The sequence below is a fragment of the Camarhynchus parvulus genome, chromosome 8, assembly GCF_901933205.1.
Source record: "Camarhynchus parvulus chromosome 8, STF_HiC, whole genome shotgun sequence".
NCBI lineage: Eukaryota > Metazoa > Chordata > Aves > Passeriformes > Thraupidae > Camarhynchus > Camarhynchus parvulus.
Window position 1 is genome coordinate 4,402,224 of NC_044578.1, and position 18,293 is coordinate 4,420,516.

The window sequence follows — 18,293 nt, forward strand, 5'->3', positions numbered from 1 at the left end:
TGCCTTCTGCTGCACTTTACAGGAGGAGGATGGAGCTGATGGTGCCACCTTTGATTTCTCTCTGTAAGGGATTTTATTTCTGCTGGCACTCCCAGAGCTCAGGCTTGGATGTGTTTATGGCACAGCTTGATGTTAATATGAGTTTTCCATGCTCTACCACTGCATTCTCACCTCTCCTTCCCCCACGTTATTCCGCTCTGATCTGCTACTTGTATTTATCTTTTCCCCACCTTTTGGCTTTGCGGCACACACACACACAGAGCAACAGGCAGAAGGATCAGAGCAGAAAGCTGTCCTCTGTTTGGCAGAGAGCCCAAAAATGGGCTCAGAGCACCACAGGCACATGAGGTTTTATCACCCAGGTCTTACCTGCCCTCCCCAGATGCTGCTGCTGGAGCATCCCCGCGGGCAAGGGGCAGCTCCCTTCTCCCTCTGCCCTGTTTAATTAGTTAGAAACAACTAACTAAACAGAAAGCCATTAACTTCTACTCGGCAGACCCACAGCCTGTGTGGGGAAGTGTGTTCAGGCCTGGCAGATCACCCTGACCCCGGTTCAGATGCAGGTGTGAAGACAAGAGCTGCGTGGGATTTCTCCAAAGCCATTGCTCACCCTGGAATGCGATGGGGAATCCAAGGACAGCCTCTGGATTCCTTGTGTCTCAGTCCCCCCTCCTCAAACAAAAGCAGCAGGGGCTTACAATGAGTGCCATTGAAGAGATAACCACCTCCACTGCCCGTTATTGACTTTAGAGCGGCATTTCCTCTAGCAAGAACGAGCCCCACAACAAGGCGTTTGTACCTGGCTGCAGGACAAACTTGCTTTTCACCGGTGCCTGCTGCACATACCGCACCGAGGTGTTGGGAGGATTAATTACTTAGCTCACGCAGAGGACTTTGAAGATAAAATGTGCCAAGTAATTACTATGTGTTTTACTGATTTGGGCATGCACGGACATTTTTTTTTCATAATGGTTTGTTGATTTGTTGACTGGCAGTCCAGGACAAAGCTGCATTTCTTGCGAGGTTTCTTTTTTTAATATTATTTTTAATAGGATTTTTAATTGCAGTATTTACTTTAGTCACCTATTAAATAGCTAATTACTTGTGATCCTGTTTAGGTTTGTGTTTAGCACAGACAACAATTACATCTTTTCTCCCACAGCCCACAGTAACTGCATTACATGATCTATTTTTTTCCCCTGTAAACATAGGACTTTCTGACTGTAATAACTTATTTTCGTGCTTTTCTTCCATAAGGTGGAATGAATCTGCTTTATCCACAACAAAGGAACCACGGCCAAAAGCTGTAGTATAAACACGGGAGATTGATCCTTTGTGTCATTAAAAGGTGTAAATGGAACATGAGTGTAAACAGGAGAAACAACGGGCTAGGGAAGGGAAATGTATGCAAAGCTGGGCGCTGGCTGATCATGAAAAGCTGCCGGTGATACCTTGGGAGGTCATCAGGTTTTCCCTTCAGGAGAATGAGCAGGGAGACTGGTGGCTGTCACCCACCAGAGCTTCATGAAAAGCACTGATAGGAGCAGCAGCAGGAAGGTGCCACACAGGACCTTCCAACCAAGTGACCCAAAAATCTCTCTGAGAGCCTGCCTGGAGGAGAGGAGCCCCACCAGCAACCCCAGCACCTCGTATTTAAACCACCACTACCACTTCCACAAACCCCCAGTTAAAGAAAAAGGCTTTGTTAGACAGAGTTTGGCAGATCACGTTTGGCAGATTATTTCTATTCTGCTTCCTCACTGCTTCAGGCCAGCACTGAGCTCCTCTGCAGCACTCGGGAAAAGGTCAAGCCTCGTCAGAAACAGCCACCAACAGCAACCAGACAGGAAAGGTCTCCTTTCTTGTCTGCCTTAACCTCCTTTTGCTGCTGCAGGAGGATTTCTGAGCTCAGCATCTTAGAGCAGATTATTTTTTCTGCCTGTCCTTAGTCCCAGCCTCTGACAGGACACCCAGCCCTGCAGGCTGGACTGAAGACCTTCCCAGGAGCAGAAGGTGACCATTAGATCTCTTTTGGATGAGATGACCTGTCCTGTGTGTGTGTGCAGCCTCTGCCCAGCTCTTCTCTCCAGTCTGAGCAGGCAAAGCCTCTGTCTGCCCCAGGAGATGCGTTTTTGCAGCTCATCTCCTTCGAGCTATAATCCAAAATAGCGTTAGCAGATGGAAACTCTGGATTTGCCTCCCTGTGATGCCATCCAGAGGCCAGACAGCTCCAAGGGGGGGACCTGCCACGGGCACAAAGGGAGCTGGTGCCTTTCAGCCTCTCCACTGGGATCTGAGGGCTCATTCAGCCCTGCCACTGTATTTACTTTTCACAGGTTTTATGGCACAGGTTGTGCATTACAACAGCTCCCTTTTCCCCTCCTTTTTTTTTCCCCAGGAATTCACAGCAGGTGCAGGATTGTGGAGGATACTTGCACAAATAAGCCAGAAGGAAAAAACCTCCAACCGTGCCTATCCTGCTATCTCCAGCTGAGGTCAAGGCAATCCAGCTAATTATTGGATACACTAAAATTCTTTACAAGCACAGGAGCCCCTCCAGGAATCCTGCAGTCAGGTTTAGCAGTGCCATGCATCCCAAAGCTTCCAGGGCAAGCAAGCTTCATGGATATCATGTTTTTCCAGGCACAGTCCTGAAAGTAATAGAAAAACAACTGTCTCATTGTTTGGACCATCCCTAAATATTGCCAGTAAAGATCTGGTCAACTTTCCACAGTCTGCGGCTTTTGAGATTTTTCCACTGGGGTGATTTATTTCATCAAAACAGCTCTTGGGCCACCAGCTGTTAAAGCACTTGTGGAAAGGGCCAACTCCATTCTCATTCCTCACTGCAGGTTTCCCTTAATAGAATCAAACTGGATAATAAGTGCTAATACTGTGATACAGTTCTCTGTACTTTTACCTGAGCTCTCCTCCAGCTCCCAAGGGGGTGGGCACAGGGAGAATGCTGCAGGATTTCCTCCAGTGCATGGACAGGCAGGATTAACCCATACAGACAATCCTCATCCCTGTGTTTTGGGAACACTTTGAGGTCTAGGCTCTGCTGTATCAAATTCTGTGCAAAATCCTATCCAGCATCTCTGATCCTAAACTGTTTGAGGTCTGTAAATATCCAAACAGTGCTTGGTCCCAGAGCCTGTTCTCCAGAATGACCTTTCACTGCTGCACGTAGCCAGATCACACAGTCACAGCTGTTTGTTGGGTTTTTTTAAATAAAAAAATAAGATACGGCACAGTTTTCTAAGTTCAGTAATTGCACTGCCAGCTTAAGCACCCAATAAGAAAGCAAACATCACTGTGATTAATTAATATCACCAAGGGGGAGGGGAGAATTTTATTTTGTTGAGTTTTTTCCCTGAGAGATTATCAAGAAAAATCAGATTGGTGTAATCATCACAAGTGTATTTTGGCCAGGTTCATTTGGCAGGTCAGGTTCCAGTGAAATTGTTCATTTAACTGCTCTCATTGCTACATAACCCAAATTGTAGTTTGAGACACATGTGATGCTCCAGGACATGCACAGAGCTATGACAAAACCAACTCACTCAAGATGTGTGGAGAAGCGCAAAGAGGTCCAGGAATGGGATCTGAGATGGGATGAGGTGACTGATTGTCAAGAGACTATCAAGGAAAATCAGATTGGTGTAATCATCACAAGTGTATTTTGGCCAGGTTCATTTGGCAGGTCAGGTTCCAGTGAAATTGTTCATTTAACTGCTCTCATTGCTACATAACCCAAATTGTAGTTTTAGACATATGAGACACATGTGATGCTCCAGGACATGCACAGAGCTATGACAAAACCAACTCACTCAAGATGTTCGGAGAAGTGCAAAGAGGTCCAGGAATGGGATCTGGGATGGAATGAGGTGACTGGCTCCTTCTGGTCCTAATCCCAGCAAGAACATGTGTTGTTGCCCAAGAAATTAGTCCTAAATTACTTCTCAAGTAGAAATGGGCATCCTTAGACTACAGGGTTAAGGTTTCAGGGTTAAGGCTCCAGGTTGCGCAGCAGGGTGAGGTTACAGCCATTGTAAGGCATTCCCACATTTCCTCCTCCCAGGTCAGGGACAGCAGGGGTGGCAGCCCCGACCTCCCGTGTGGCTCAGCCTGCACTTCCAGAGGAGTTCTGGCAGCCAAGGGGAGGAAGGAAGGAATGCAGGCTCTTCCAGTCACCAAGTTAATGGGTTTCAATGCATAATTAGTGTCATTCTTGAAAACCCACGTCTTGTCACCACTCTAAATGTGTTTAGCTTCTGTTTCGTCATTACTTTAGGATCTTGTTTTTCCGCTAGATTAAGGAGATGCTTTTGTTCCTCACCCCCCCCCCCCCAAAAAAAAACTCTGTCCCATGTGGGTGTTCATAGATGATTAAGAGATGATTGGAAACCTCTTGGCCTGCTCTTTGCATTAAATATTTGCCTGAGGAAGGACAAATATCCACTATGCAGTTTGGAAGTTTGACAAAATCTGACGTATTGAGCAGAGACTAACAAATCCCTGATTTGTATCTCATCCTGGGTACCACAACTCTTTGGGACTACTTATGCACAGTGATCATGAAATGAATTAAAGACTAATTTTCCAATATTGCCATAGAAATTTTGGGGGATTTCAGGCTGCCCTGAAAAGCCCAAGCACCCCAAGGGAGCTAGTTTAGGAGATTAGTCAGGGAGAGCAGGGCTGCTCCCTAATGGAAAAGCTAGGAAAGCCAAGCAGCAGCCCAGGGACAGGGCAAAAGGCAGGCAATCCTGCAGCTCAGGCTGGGCTGAGCTCATATGGGGACCTCTTGCTATCATTATTGGGGAAAACCAGGTGCCTTGAGATGTGAAGTCAGCTTTGAGTAAGTTGGTGGAGAGGATCTCCTCTCCTCACTTTCTCCGTGCCTATCAGAGAAAACCCATTTCAACTGATGTAGTGAGAAAACATGACTTGACATCTCTGACTCTAATCAAAACACATTATTTTTTTTTTAACACCACTGGCATGTCAGGGCACATCTCCTCCTGCAGCCACGATAGTTTCCAAACTCCCTGTGCCTGCAGCCACTTCCACCCCAGCCAGCAGCACATGAGCCTTCAGGCACAGCACAGCTGGGCAAGCTGAGCAATAGGGCTCAAATCCACAAATACAGAGATCTAGAGTTACACACGACATGTTTCTTATCCTATTTTATTTTTTATTCGATTCTTATTTGCAAGGCAGCACAAATGCAATGTTCTGTGCAGGGACACACTCTCTTTCCCCCACCTTGAGACAGACAGAAAGACTTAGGAAATGCCACAGAAATAAACTCCACACAGAAAATGCAAGAATTGAGCAGTTCAGCTTTCAAGAGCCAGATAATGGCAAACAGAAGGTTGAACTTTTCCCCTCGTGTGCATATGCATCATGATTCATTGCATACTCCTCTTGTGCTATTCCTCAGCTATTGCAGCATGCCATAATTTGTCTCCAGAGGCAAACAGTAGTTTGCAAAGCTGCATACTTGTCTCTGCGCGGCGGGGCAAGGCTGAGTTCACAGCACATGCCCAAGGCACTGCACACCACGGCAAGCGTGCTGCCGTCAGTCAGGGAGAAGCACAAAAGCAGGGCTGCTCCCTAAAGGAAAAGCCAGGAAAACCAAGCAGCAGCAGCACAGGAGCAGGGCAAAAGGCAGGCAAGCCTGTGGTGCAGCTCAGGCTGGGCTGAGCTCAAGTAGGGACCATCAAAAGTCCAAGGTGAGGCGGGTCAGGGAATGGGTCAGGTTGGAAGGGACCACAGTGGAGTCATCTGGTCCAGCCTCCCTGCTCAAGCAGGGTCATCCCAGAGCAGATGGCACAGGATTGTGTCTGAGGGAGACTCCACAGCCTCTCTGGGCAATCTGTTCCAGTGCTCAGTCACTGCACAACAAAGTTCTTCCTCATGTCCATGTGGAGCTCCCTGAGCATCCATTTCTGCCCATTGCCTCTTGTCCCACTGCTCAGCACCATGGGGCAGAGCCTGTTCCATCCTCCTGGCACCCTCCCTTCAGATATTGATAGCTGTTGATAAGATCAAGGTCTGTTAGTGCCCTCAGAGCCCCCAGCTGGGCCATGGATGTCCCTGAGATGTGGCTGCCCTGAAACAATTCCCTGAGGTTGCATTACAAGGTGGCTGAATCACACTGGAGCAAGTGGCCTGCCCATGGCTAAGCCAAAAGCTGCCCCACACACCCAACCACGCAGGATTTGGCCTTGTGAGGTGAGAAGTAGTGGCAGATTTGAATCACTTCTGGCAGCAGCTCGAGTGGAGCTCCTCATCCCCCAAGAACAGCTCAGAAAAAGCTCTGCTAGAAAAGCGGCCTGAAGCCATGGCTTTGTGTCCGTGTATCCACATCACTGTTTCATCCCAGCCAGTTTGGACCAGTGCAGTCTGGCAGGCTGGTATTGCAAATACCTCTGAAAAACATCCCTGAGCTGCCTTCTGAAAGGAGTCCAAGCCCAGTGCTGGTGCTGCTGAAGTCAGCATAACCCTGAGCTCAGGCAGAGCGCTGCCTGTGGAGCCTGGGCTGCACTGGACACACTTCCCAGCGCTGCAGGCTGAGTAATCAGCTACTCCCATGCAGATGAGCCCTGGGAGATGAGCAGCAAGCAGCACTGGGACCCAGAGTTCTGGGAAGAGCAGACCTCTGCTTTCCCAAGTGTCTCACGGCGGGAGCGATGCCGCTCGAACCTTGCGAGCCATAAAAAGTAATGGGAAGCAGATGCTGCTGTACCTTAGATTAGAATCTGTGTTTAGATTTCCAAGATAATTTTTATCTCTGATACTTTTGCTAATGCAAGGCTGATATGATGAATGGATTTTCTGCAGAGCCTGAGAACGGTGTGCCTGCTTCAGAGCGCAACCTGATCCCGAGTTGTCTCCGGCGGGGAGACAGAGAAAAGAAACAGAGCTGGCCTGGACGAGGGTCGGGGCGGAGGATGTGTTACATGCAGGAGGTCAAACAACCCTGAGCCGGCGCTGGAGAGGGAGGAGTCACATCTCCCCTCCCACCTGCCCCGAGCAGGGTGGGAAGGACCATCCCACTGGGCACCTTGGAGGACGGGGGAGCCTCCCCTCCATCCCTCCCAGCAGCCGTGCAGCCTCCCCAGCCTGTGTCTCAGAATCTTCAAATCCTAAAGGGGTGAGCTCAAACAGCCAGGAAACTGGCTTAAATCACCCACTGATGGAGAGAAGAGGGTACCACATTCCAACAATCTGTATTTCCACTGGCCCATAGCACCAGGATGGGGTATAGACCTCCCTGTGCATCCTCATCCTCCTTAGCTCAGCTGAACCCTGTTTTCTGAAACTGATTATTTCCATAAGTTGTCTTCCAATATCCCCATTCACCAATATCCCCTCATCACCTCTCCTGAGGCCAGGCACAGTTTACTGTCATGCTGTGACTTCTTTTTCACTGTCCCATTGAAGCAATGGCCACCAACAGTCCATACAGCCTTGTCTTGATGTGCAGCCAATGGGGCCAATGGCAAATGCACATGGCAAAAAATAAAATATGGGGGTAAAGAGTTAGAGAGATTTTATTTTTTTGAGATTATTTTTTTCATTATTGTTTTCCAGCCTGAAAACTCTTGGCAGAGTAAAACTCATCAGTTCCTTCTAGCATTGTAAGCAGAGATTATGTAATATTTACAGTGATATTAATGCAATGAATCAGCGTCAGCAAGTGGAGATTTGGGAGCCAGCTATATACACAAGAGAAAAGTGGGGAAAGGGGAAGCACAAAAGGGTCCCTGTGATGGCCAGGGAAAGATGCCAAATAATTTCACTGCTTTCCAAACTAATATGTTACAAAATAACACAATCAGCTTTGGCCCAGTTCATTAAAAATAATTGACTTGACTGCTCGGTGACTTCCCGGCAGACTGGAGATGCCCACGAGCGCCCAGGCGTTCCCATAAACACCTTTCCTCCTCCCATTTGAAGGGAAAGGCTTTGCCCAGCCCTGCTCCATCCAGCTGAGTTCCAAGTGATGTCAAAGGAGCCCTTGCTGAACCTTGGGCTAGTGGGAATGGTGAAAGAGCCATGGATCAAGAGCCCTCACTGAGCAGAAGGGCTTGGCCAATGCTCCCTCCACTTCCAACAAAATGCCAGTGCCTGAAAGAGGCTGTTCTTCCCAAGGTGTGGGCCTTGCAGCATCAGACTTTGCAACCCTGAAAGCCCCACAGACAGCAACTTGTGCTGCTTTGTTTCATTTTCCTTTTCTCCTTCAGGTGGAAATGATAAGAGGGAATTGTTGCCAGAACCTGATTTCTGCATCGCTGTTGGAGAAATTTCTGGCAGCGGGGAAGAGACGTTGTTATGCTGTACAAGGGGGGCAAGTGGGACCTGCAGATGATTTGAGAAAAGCTTCAAACCCAGCCCAGCCAGATCCCAGGTAGGCTGCAAAGGGCTCAGCAGTTGGTTTCCAAGGAGCTGGGAATGTGCTCTGGTCCCTGTCTCCCAGGGTGGAAACACTGCAGGCATTTCTAAACCATATCTTGGAATAAGCCTTTCCTAAATAGTTGCTACTGATGTTTGGACCCCAGCCTACAGTTTGGCAGAGGCCAGTCTTGGGATTCGGGTCTTAATGTGGAGTGTCTCAAGTTCTGATGATGCTGGAATGAGGGATCCCTGCTGCTCTGGCTGGTGGGCTACTCTCACTGGGGGGAATAGGCAATCAAGTTTAGAAAGTCAGGTCACATCCTTATAAACCCATGAATCCTGCCTTCAAAAGAGGCAGGAAGGGATGTATGATCTAGTTTTCCTAATTTAAAAATGTTATGTAACTGTTGAGATACTGGGTCGGACAGTTCTCACATCCCAGTAGAAGATGTGATCTCTGACTTCTGCTGGACCATGGAAGAGTTTCATGGCCAAATATGACTAATTTGAGAAATTCAGGTCTGCTCTGAAGGGGTCACTGCCCTGTTGATGTGTTTGCTGAACTGAAAAATTTCAGTTTACAGAATTTACCCTGGCCTGCTACCTTAAGGACAAAACATTCATTTCTTTAGAAATGTGTCACTTGAGAAACAGAGGCAAGGACCCTAATAAAATTAAGAAAAACTGAAGTGATGGAAAGACCTGAAACATTACAGCACTTTCTTCAGAGGATGTTTTTGACCAAGAATTTAGTTTAACTTCTGGAGTAAGAAATTCAAGTTATGCTTCATTTGGAGAGAGGACAGTCTTTATATTTTAAAACCCATCAAGAGCAGTAAAAGAACAGGAGAGACACCATTTTCCCCATGTTCCTGTTTGTTATGTTACCCCAAACCCAGAGGAACGCCCAGGCCAAAATCAAAACAGACATACTCAGGGGTACAAGATTGTTTTCTTTGTCAGGAGCCACCTGAGGAAATTCCAGAAAGATTTGCTGACAGCCACCTTGGCTGAAAGGGAAGGGACAGCTGGGTCCAGAGCACTGCTGAGCTCCTGACCCCAGTGCGGGTGGAGGTGATGGCTCCTGGAATGCTGGTTTTGAGAACAGCAATTGGCCTGGCTGTGATTGAGAAATGCCTGCTCTCCAGAGGAGGATCAGCACGTGGGCAGCGGTGAATTTTTCAAGAGCAGCCCTCCCCTCCAGTTTGTTTGGCAGCAAGAGCCACTTGTCTCGGAACAGGCACGCAGCATGTGATCATTCTGGGCTCCGTCCCATTTAGGAGCATGACTCTTGGGGAAAGCTTGACATCAGATTATGCCCTTCTCAGAGAGTACAAAACTCTGTTTCGGGCCAAGTTTTGTGCATTTCTGACTCCTGAGCCATGCTCCCACTTCTCCTCTGTCCCAATGAGTCTATTTTGGGCTGAATTCCTAGTGACACGAGCAAAAATTCCTAGAAAAAGACCCTTGTGTGCAGATGGAAGAGCAAACTCTCTTAACCACAACCACAAACCACTTCCATAAACTCCAACCTTTTGCTCCAGCTTTAGGTTTCCTTGCAGAGACTTGGAAGCTTTCTGGGCAAAGTTTAGTGCTCTTGGGGAGAAAGGGCCCCTTTTTTATTGCTGCAGAAACCTGTTCCTTGCACCATGGAGGTGCTGACCAGATGCCCTAGAAACCTTTGTCACTGGGAGCAAAGGAAAAAGAACATTTGCCCCAGAGAATTTTAATCATGTAAGCAACTAAATTAGGTGGCTGATCTGCCTTTGATCTCTTTATAATCTCTGCAGAGATATTTCTTTAAGTGAGTATAGAGCAGGAATTAACCTCCTGTGCAGGGAAGAGCCTTGCAGAGTAACCTTTGTCTCTTCCCTGTGCAGAGGAGCTGTTGAGCAGTTTAGCCAGGCAGCTAAACTGACTTAGAGACTTAAAGACTTAGACAGCTTAAGTAGACACCTGGAGGTGTCATCACCTTCTGGAGATGAATACTTTTCTGGTACTCTGTCCTCTCTGCCTCCATGGGGTGGGAAATGCTTCATTTGTGCTTCAAAATCTGGACAGCACCTTTCCCAACACTAAACTGACCAAGAATTAATAGTGGATAGAAGGGTGACCTGAAATGTTTGTTCCAGGAGAGCAGCAGTTGCTTTCCCTGGTCTGTGGTGATATTCACAGTTTTCTCTGTAAGTCACACTGAGGCAAAAAATATGCAATGCCCCGACTGTACATTTATCCACACTTCTGGTGCTTTGGCAATCTGGCTTCTCAGCTAGAGGCTGAGCCAAAGAATATTAAGAAATGAGCCTGTGTTTTGAACATATGCTATCAGCAAAGTCTCATTTTTTTGTTGCCACTTAGTATTTCTTAACAGGAGGAGAAAGCACATGGGGCTGTCTTGAGGCAAGAATGATGCAGGGCAAAGCCCTGGATGGCTTTACACCGTCAGGCCACTGGTCTGCCGTGCAGAGGTGTCCAATTCTGACCCCCTCCAGTTAGCAATAATGGAAAGAATCATCAACAAAAACACTGCAAGGCCCCAAGATGCTGCCAAATCACCCATTGGCTGTTGCAGGCAAATATGGCATAAAAATGACTGAGCTGCACATGACCTCAGGCTGAAAGATGGACTGGGGAGAGCTGCTCACCCCAGTCCTGGAGAGCCATGGGCTTGGCCAGCAGTCCCTGGCTAAATGATGAGCCCATCCTGTTTGTTACAGACACAGAGCAGCCCTTGGCAGCTGCTCTCGTCTGTATTTCTATTTGTGCCGATAATACACATTTTTAAAGGAGATCTTAATTGCCCCACTAGATTTATTATCAGGGATGTTATCCATCCCTTCCTTCCACCCCTTCCCCCCTCCAGCTCCATTCATCATTTTTACGAGAGGGCAAGTTGAGGACCACACCTCCTCTGCTTCCCAGGCACAGCACCGTGGACATCAGCTTCCCATCAGCATCTCCCAAAAATCACACAGGATTAGTTCACAGAAAGCTGGCAAATGACTGAATGTGAGCACAGCGAGGGCAGCTGCGTTCTTTTCACCCTGAGCAACTCGAGGTGCCAGTACCATGGTGTCTGTTTTGCAGCAGGGTGATGAGAACAAAGAGCTTTTGGGGTAGAATCCAAATCACACCCTCCCATCAAACCCTGCCGGGCCAGGATGCTGAAATGGCTGAGCCTGCAACTCAGGGCTATATAAAGCTGCAGGGTTAGCAGCCCTTGGCTGTGCCAGGCTCCAGGCTAAAGTGAGTTCTACAGGAGGGAGGTTACAGGCCTCCAATGGGATGTAAACTGAGTTTCTGGGCGCAGCAGAAAGCGTGTGGCTGGTGTCTGTGCAGATCCTGGCAATCTGAATCCTTCCATGTAAGCATTGGTGGTGCCAAGCAATTACAATGTTTATAGAAACTGATGGCCTACATCTGTTTAAAATACTTCCCAGTGTTTAGACTGACAGGACAGAAAACATTCTGCAAGGAGTAAGCAGAAATTGGATGGTTTTTTATATATAGATATATGTTCTTTAGTTGGTTTTTTTTTTTTTTTAACTTAGAAGAACTCACACTAAATTGATTAACTACTCAATTTCATTAGCAGAGTGAGCACAAGCCATAAACCTGCCTTCCTGCGTGCTAGAGAATTAACAAAATGTAAGAAAACTCTTCCAGAAGGTGAAGCCTGCTTGGAACTGGACTGAAGCAAGAATGTGCTCTTATATCCCAGCAGCTTTATAGCCTTCCGGCTTGATCTTAAGCAAGACAAAGCTTTCTCTCCATTGAGAAATCAGCCAGGATGGCTGATCCCAGTCACCCCAGCAGAGATAACAACCATTCTCACTCCAGTCTAGCTATTCACAGATGGAGCAGAAGAGCAAGCTGAGCTGTCAGCATCACCTGCTTGCAGAGGATAACTGGATCTGCCACACTGCACAGAGAAGCCTGACCAAAGCCTTATCTCATCTGCCTGTGGTGGCTCCTATCTCCACCCAACACTGCCCTTTATTGCTTTGAGTCCTTCCAGGAGGTTCTGCAGGGTCAGTGGTCCTTCCTCACACCAACACCCTGCTGGACCCATGGGATGCTCCTTCTTTGATTCAGGCAGCTTTGGCCGTGAGTAAAATGTCCAGATGGTTTAGGGATGAAAGGAGCTGAGATTCCATAGGTTGTGACCATGACAGCAAAGAAAGCAGAGCTGTGCAGTCCCACAGTGACACAAGGGCTCCTCAGAGACCTCAACAAGCCACTGCAAACTGGAGCCACATCCAGAAACCCAAGGCTTGCTTCAGAAATGGCCAAACCCCAGGACCCCATGGCCAAGCCCAAGAGCTTTGGCCAAGCACCTTCCCTCAGCTGCAGCAGCTCTCTAAGCAGAGTGTGCAGCGCATCAACACCCAAATTTTCATGCACACGCCTAGGGGCTGGTTTGTACAGCCAGCCTTATCTTCTTTGAGCGTGGGCTGCTGTGCTTTGCCACCTGACTGCTGAGAGAAGCCTTCCCTCACTGGCAGTTTGGAATCTTGCTATGAATCTCCCTGTAGGGCTCACTCCTGAGTGACAATGCCCCAGAACAAAGAGCCCCATTCACCAGTCGAGCCTTTGGAGTTCATTTTCTGTTTTTTAATGTCAGTCCTAGAGGCAGGGTGCAAGTTTTATGTGCAAAGCACGCAGAGACCCCAAAAGTGACACCCTGCTCTGGAATTAGTTATAATGAAGTCCCCTCGGGCATGGCTGCTGCTCAGCAAGTGGGAAGGTCTCTCCTCTCTGGGTCATACTGAAAACAAATGTATGGCAAAAAAAATCCATCTCTGGAGCTCTCCCTTAGCTCACTGCCAGGATTATTATGGTGTTATTATGGTATCTAGCTTAGTAAAAAACAGTTTCCATTCTCATTTTCCTCCCACCCAATCCCTTGTATTTTTAAGGCCACTTATGTCACACACACACACACACACACACACATGCAAAACTCCAGCATGGAAAGCAGCCACATCAAGCACAACATCACAAAAAAAAGCAGCCACCATCTCCTCCAAGCCCTCCTTCCTTCTGCTCCATAAATTAGTACACAAATTATGCAAATCAGAAGCACGTGCAGAGGGGAAGCTTCTCTCCCTGGCTCTGGCTGGGGAGGGACCGCATCTCCCATCAGGAAGTTCTCTATGGATGGGGTTCGGACTGTGCTTGGCACTGATGATCCATCCTGCACAACTCAAGGACTCACAGGGTTTGCCCTTGCTCCCCCTGGAGCATCCTGTCCCCTCAGCAGTGACATCTCTGTGTGTTGCTGCAGCACAGCTGCCCTCCCTCAGTCCCTGTGTAGAACATGCAGACGTTTTCATCACTGAACTTATGGCTGCCCTGAGGGCATGTGCATAAATTTACCCACTGTTCCTTAAATCAGTCCCAGCACAACCTTTTCCAGCCGCTGCCAAACAAAAGCTTTTCCAGCAGAACTCCATTTTCCTTTTCTCTGCAAGAAACCTTTTTTTTTTCGGGCCAGCTCAGCTGTTACACTTGGGCACTGGCTGGTGGAAACACACACAAATACCTGCAACCTCACTGAAATTAGGGAAAAAAAACCCGCCGTTAAATTCAAAGAGAGTGGAACAAAATTTCACAGTGCTTTTTTTTTGCCCCCAACAAGGTAAAAAAAAACAGAAATAAATCCAAAAAGGAAGGAAAAGACCTGTTGAAACCCAGCTTCAGTCCACATTGAAGCAAATCTTGATGGCTGTCATATTCCATGAGCAGAAGTGAGCTGCTGCTCCACCACAGTGTAAGAGCTGTAAGGATGCTCTAGGATAAGGATGCTGTAAGGATGCAATCTGCCCCAGGCTAAGGTTCCCAAATTGCTCCTCCCGTGCCCAAAGTGACCTGGTATTCCTGCACTGCTGCTGCAGGGGTGTGAACGTGGTGCTGCTCACAGGCAGAGCCTGGTTTTGGTGCTAAAGCAAGCTCAGGGCGGGTGGGCACGACAGCCACCATGCAAACTCTCAAGGGGTGGGGTGCTTTCAGACTTTTATTCTCCTACCAAAATAGTTCAGCCTCTGACGTCTCTGAGTGGGCTTTACAGGGTGAGGCTGTGCTCTGTTTCCATCTGCTGTGACATGGCAGGGAATGCAGTGTCCCACACCCAGTTTGCATCCATTATCACCAGCCCAGAGGGCAGCCCAGGCTCCCAGGGAGTGAAAACGCCTGTGTCTCCCCTGTTTGAGACCAGCTTGCTCCATCCTCCCTCTCTGATCCTCTCACCCACAACTGCAGCTTCACACCAGGCAAGTGACTCAGAAATGCCAATGCCACATGAGAAGGGGTGTCCCTGACAGGGAAATGAGGGACAAACAATTTATGGCTGTTTTATGATGCTGACATCAGTCAGGGGTTGTTCTTTGCATGGGGGTGGATAGGGGAATTTTGGACAGCTCTGCTGACACCTCTCAGTGTGGCTACACAGCCACTCCCAGATATCTGACATGATCCCACATACTGCACCCTCCAAAATTCCCTTGGTATCACCTGGGACTGAGTAGAAAAGTTTATCAGGTTGCCCACCATGACCATGCCCCAGAGCAAGGCCAAGCCTGTCCATTCCATAGGGACAATCCTGGGGACACCTCTGGCCAGTGTGAAGGACCTCAGCAGCTCCAAAGGCACCTCCATCTGTGGACACAGCACTGCCCTCTGTGTGAGGACTCACAGCAGGGCCAGGGCTCTGGGATGGGGTGTCCCCCACCACAGCCAGATCTGCTACACGCTGATATTTCTGCACAAACAGACTTGGGAGCCGCTCACATCAGCGTTCAGCTGGAGGAAATCCCAGCCACGAGCCCACCGGGATCAGGGGAATCGAAGTGTTGCTAATAAAGAGCCTTTTCTCACCCTCCCAAATCCACACTGCAAACAGTAGGATGCAAGAGGGAGGATTTCTCATAAGCTGAAGGACTCCAGGAGGAAATGGCACATTTAGCACTTCTTTCATGAATTTCTTTCCACCACATTTCCCCTGTGCCCCCTCCCAAGCTCTGCCCATGGCAGCACACTATCTCTGGGAGCAGATCCCTTCACTTTTAAGAGCAGCACTGTGCACTCCTTGGTCCCTGGCTACAGCCATGTCTCCCCAATTTAGCCCTGCAAATCACAGTGGCACCAGATTAAGCCTTTAGCCGCGTTGTTTCATGAGGTCTGCTCATCACAAATGTTGACAGTAAGGATCAGCTTTAAGTAACAAACCAGAAAACCAATTCCCTTCCATATATTCAACAAAATCCTGTTGCTTCCTTCAGGAGAAAACATGCTGTACTGCCTTATTGTACAGGCACAGGAGGAAATCACTCTCTGAATTTGGAAAGTCAATATTGATGGGCTCAGACTGCAGCAGAGGGCATGTTCATTTTGCAGTGGAGTTACTTTCCCTGATACTCCCTTGATTCTATTTTCCTGGCAAATTGTGATTGCTAATAAATTGCAATAACTTTGAGTTTACATTACGGCTTGCAGAAGATTATTTTGGGCAGTAATGACATTCCCAAAGTGGAGGGTCTCTCCAGTGAAATATCTGGCATATGGAAGCAATTCGGTTTTTACAGATTCAGATGAAACCTACGTATTACTGATGAAGAAACCATGTTTTGATAAGATAATAGGCAGCAGTGTGAGCTGACAGGGAAGAAAATATGAAGCTTCTAATGCCTACAAGGAAGTCAGGCTTCTCCCAAAGCTGATTGAAGCCAGTGGACTGAGTCCTCCAGGCTCCACTGAGGTTGAAGATCAAGTCTTCACCCTCCTCACAACAGGAACATGTTCTGGGTCAGCTCGTCCCATCCCAGAACACTTTATCCTACAATAATATTCCAGCCTCCCTCTTATTAGATGCTCAAATCTGTTTATTTCCTCTAGTGTCCAAGTCTCTCTCAGTGTCTCCTTTTGAAACCCCCAGGGCAGCCGAAGCGGGAATTTTAATTTTATTGCGCTATTTGTCAAACATTTTTTCCTTTTTTTTTTTTTTTTAAACACTGTTTACACAGTGCAGCCTTCCTCCCTGATCCCCTCTGGTTTGTCTTTTCCTTCTCAGGCATTTCCTAGCTGCTGTTCTTGGGCTCCACCTTGTCATGTAAATCCAATTTAATTTGCACAGTTCTGCTTGACTGGGGCTGTTTTCTAATAAATTCAAGCTCCGTGAAAAATTCCAACCAGGTGACACACTCAAAGGCAGCAGCTCCTAACACAGTATGTGGGAAGGATCTTCAAAACACACTCTAAGAGGAGACAGGTGGCTTTTGGGGCTGATTGCCCTTTTACTTCTAATATTAACTTTTAATTTCCAACAGCTAAACCTTGTTTTCCTATATGATCCGTTGCTGCCTCAAAACTCGTTCTGTCCTGGGGTTATTGACACAGTTGGAAAATTTACACTGTTTACTCTTTTGGAGAAAACAGTTTGGTTTTTGTGCATTAATTTTAAACCAAGACTGTGTCCATGCTCATAGTGCAATCTCTAATTCTGCTCTTCTTCATCCTCTATCACAGATAGGGAGTTATCTTCAGAAACCTTTACTGCAGAGATGAAAACCTGCACGAAACAAGGATGAAATGAAGTTTTCTTTTATGGGTTTATGGTTTTAATACTTCTGCTTATCAGTGAGTGAAATATGGGGAAGACTCAACAGACTAAAGATCAAAAAAACGCTCTTTGCAAAAGGGGGATGGTGGAGTTTGTAAGCCCCAGTACAACACCCTGAGAGACCAAAGCAGGGTCAGAGATAGGTGGTAAGAGAAACAATTGATCTCTGTGCCCTGCCCAGCCTAACATGGGCCAGGAAATCAGAGCCCAGAAATGCCCTTCTGCCATAAGCAGGGGCAGGGATGCCTCTGAGCAGTGCCTACAAAGAGAAAAAAAGCCCTTTTCCTCCTGCCCCACATCTCAGTGCAGGGCTGGTGCCTCCCCTCTAAACTATTTTTGGCTGCAGGCTCAGTTCCAGTGCAGGTTAGGCGAAGCACATGGCTCTGTCTGCCAAGCAACCACTGCACCCCCAACCTCTGAGCTGGCCTTGATCCCCTGTGAAGCACCTCCAAAAACAGCAGCATTACATACCTCAGGTACAAGAGGCCAGCTGCAGGTTTAGGTGGCATTTAGCTACTCTCCTGAGCAAAGGAAACCCCCTCCCAAATTCCCAGGAAACTCACGGAATGAAGAATCTCAACTTTTGTTCCACTTGGTCAATAAAACCAAAAAGTACTCCTGTAACAGCTTTGTAAATAAATACAGGGCACCACGACAGTGCAGGTGATTTATTGGCACTTAATATTATGGGGGTGACAGAAAGCACTGCAGTGGTCAAGTGCCATGGCCATTATAAACATTTTGTTAAAGGGGTTTATTACAGAGCTGTAAAAGTCAGCTCCAGGCTAGAAGTTCTAGCATAGAGTTCTTTCTAGCTTTGAAGTGTTTATTGACAGTAGAAATTTGGAAGGGGAAAAAAAATCAATTTGGAAACTATGGTTTCATCAGGCTTTGAATAGCAAGAGTAAAAGGGAAAGGAGATATGAAAGGGGGGGAAGAAGAGAGGGAGCAGTGCTGTGAGGATGGATGCAATCCAGCAAATCTTTTGCCAGGGATATCTTTTGGGTTCACCTTTTTCCACCCATGAGTGACTCACAAAGCAGTGGTTTCTACAAGGTTTCTCCCCTCTTTTAAAATATTTGCCCAGCCATTTCCATGCAGTTTTGGTGTGTAATTTACAGCTTTTCACAGCAGGCAGTGCAAGTCGCCCTGGGGTAACAGATGCCTTTGAGAGCTGCTGCTCTCTGACTCCCTGCTTTCACCAGAACAGAGGAGCAGGAATTTGTATCCAAGGGGTTCAGCCTTGCCAGGTTAGACATTGGCAAGAGCA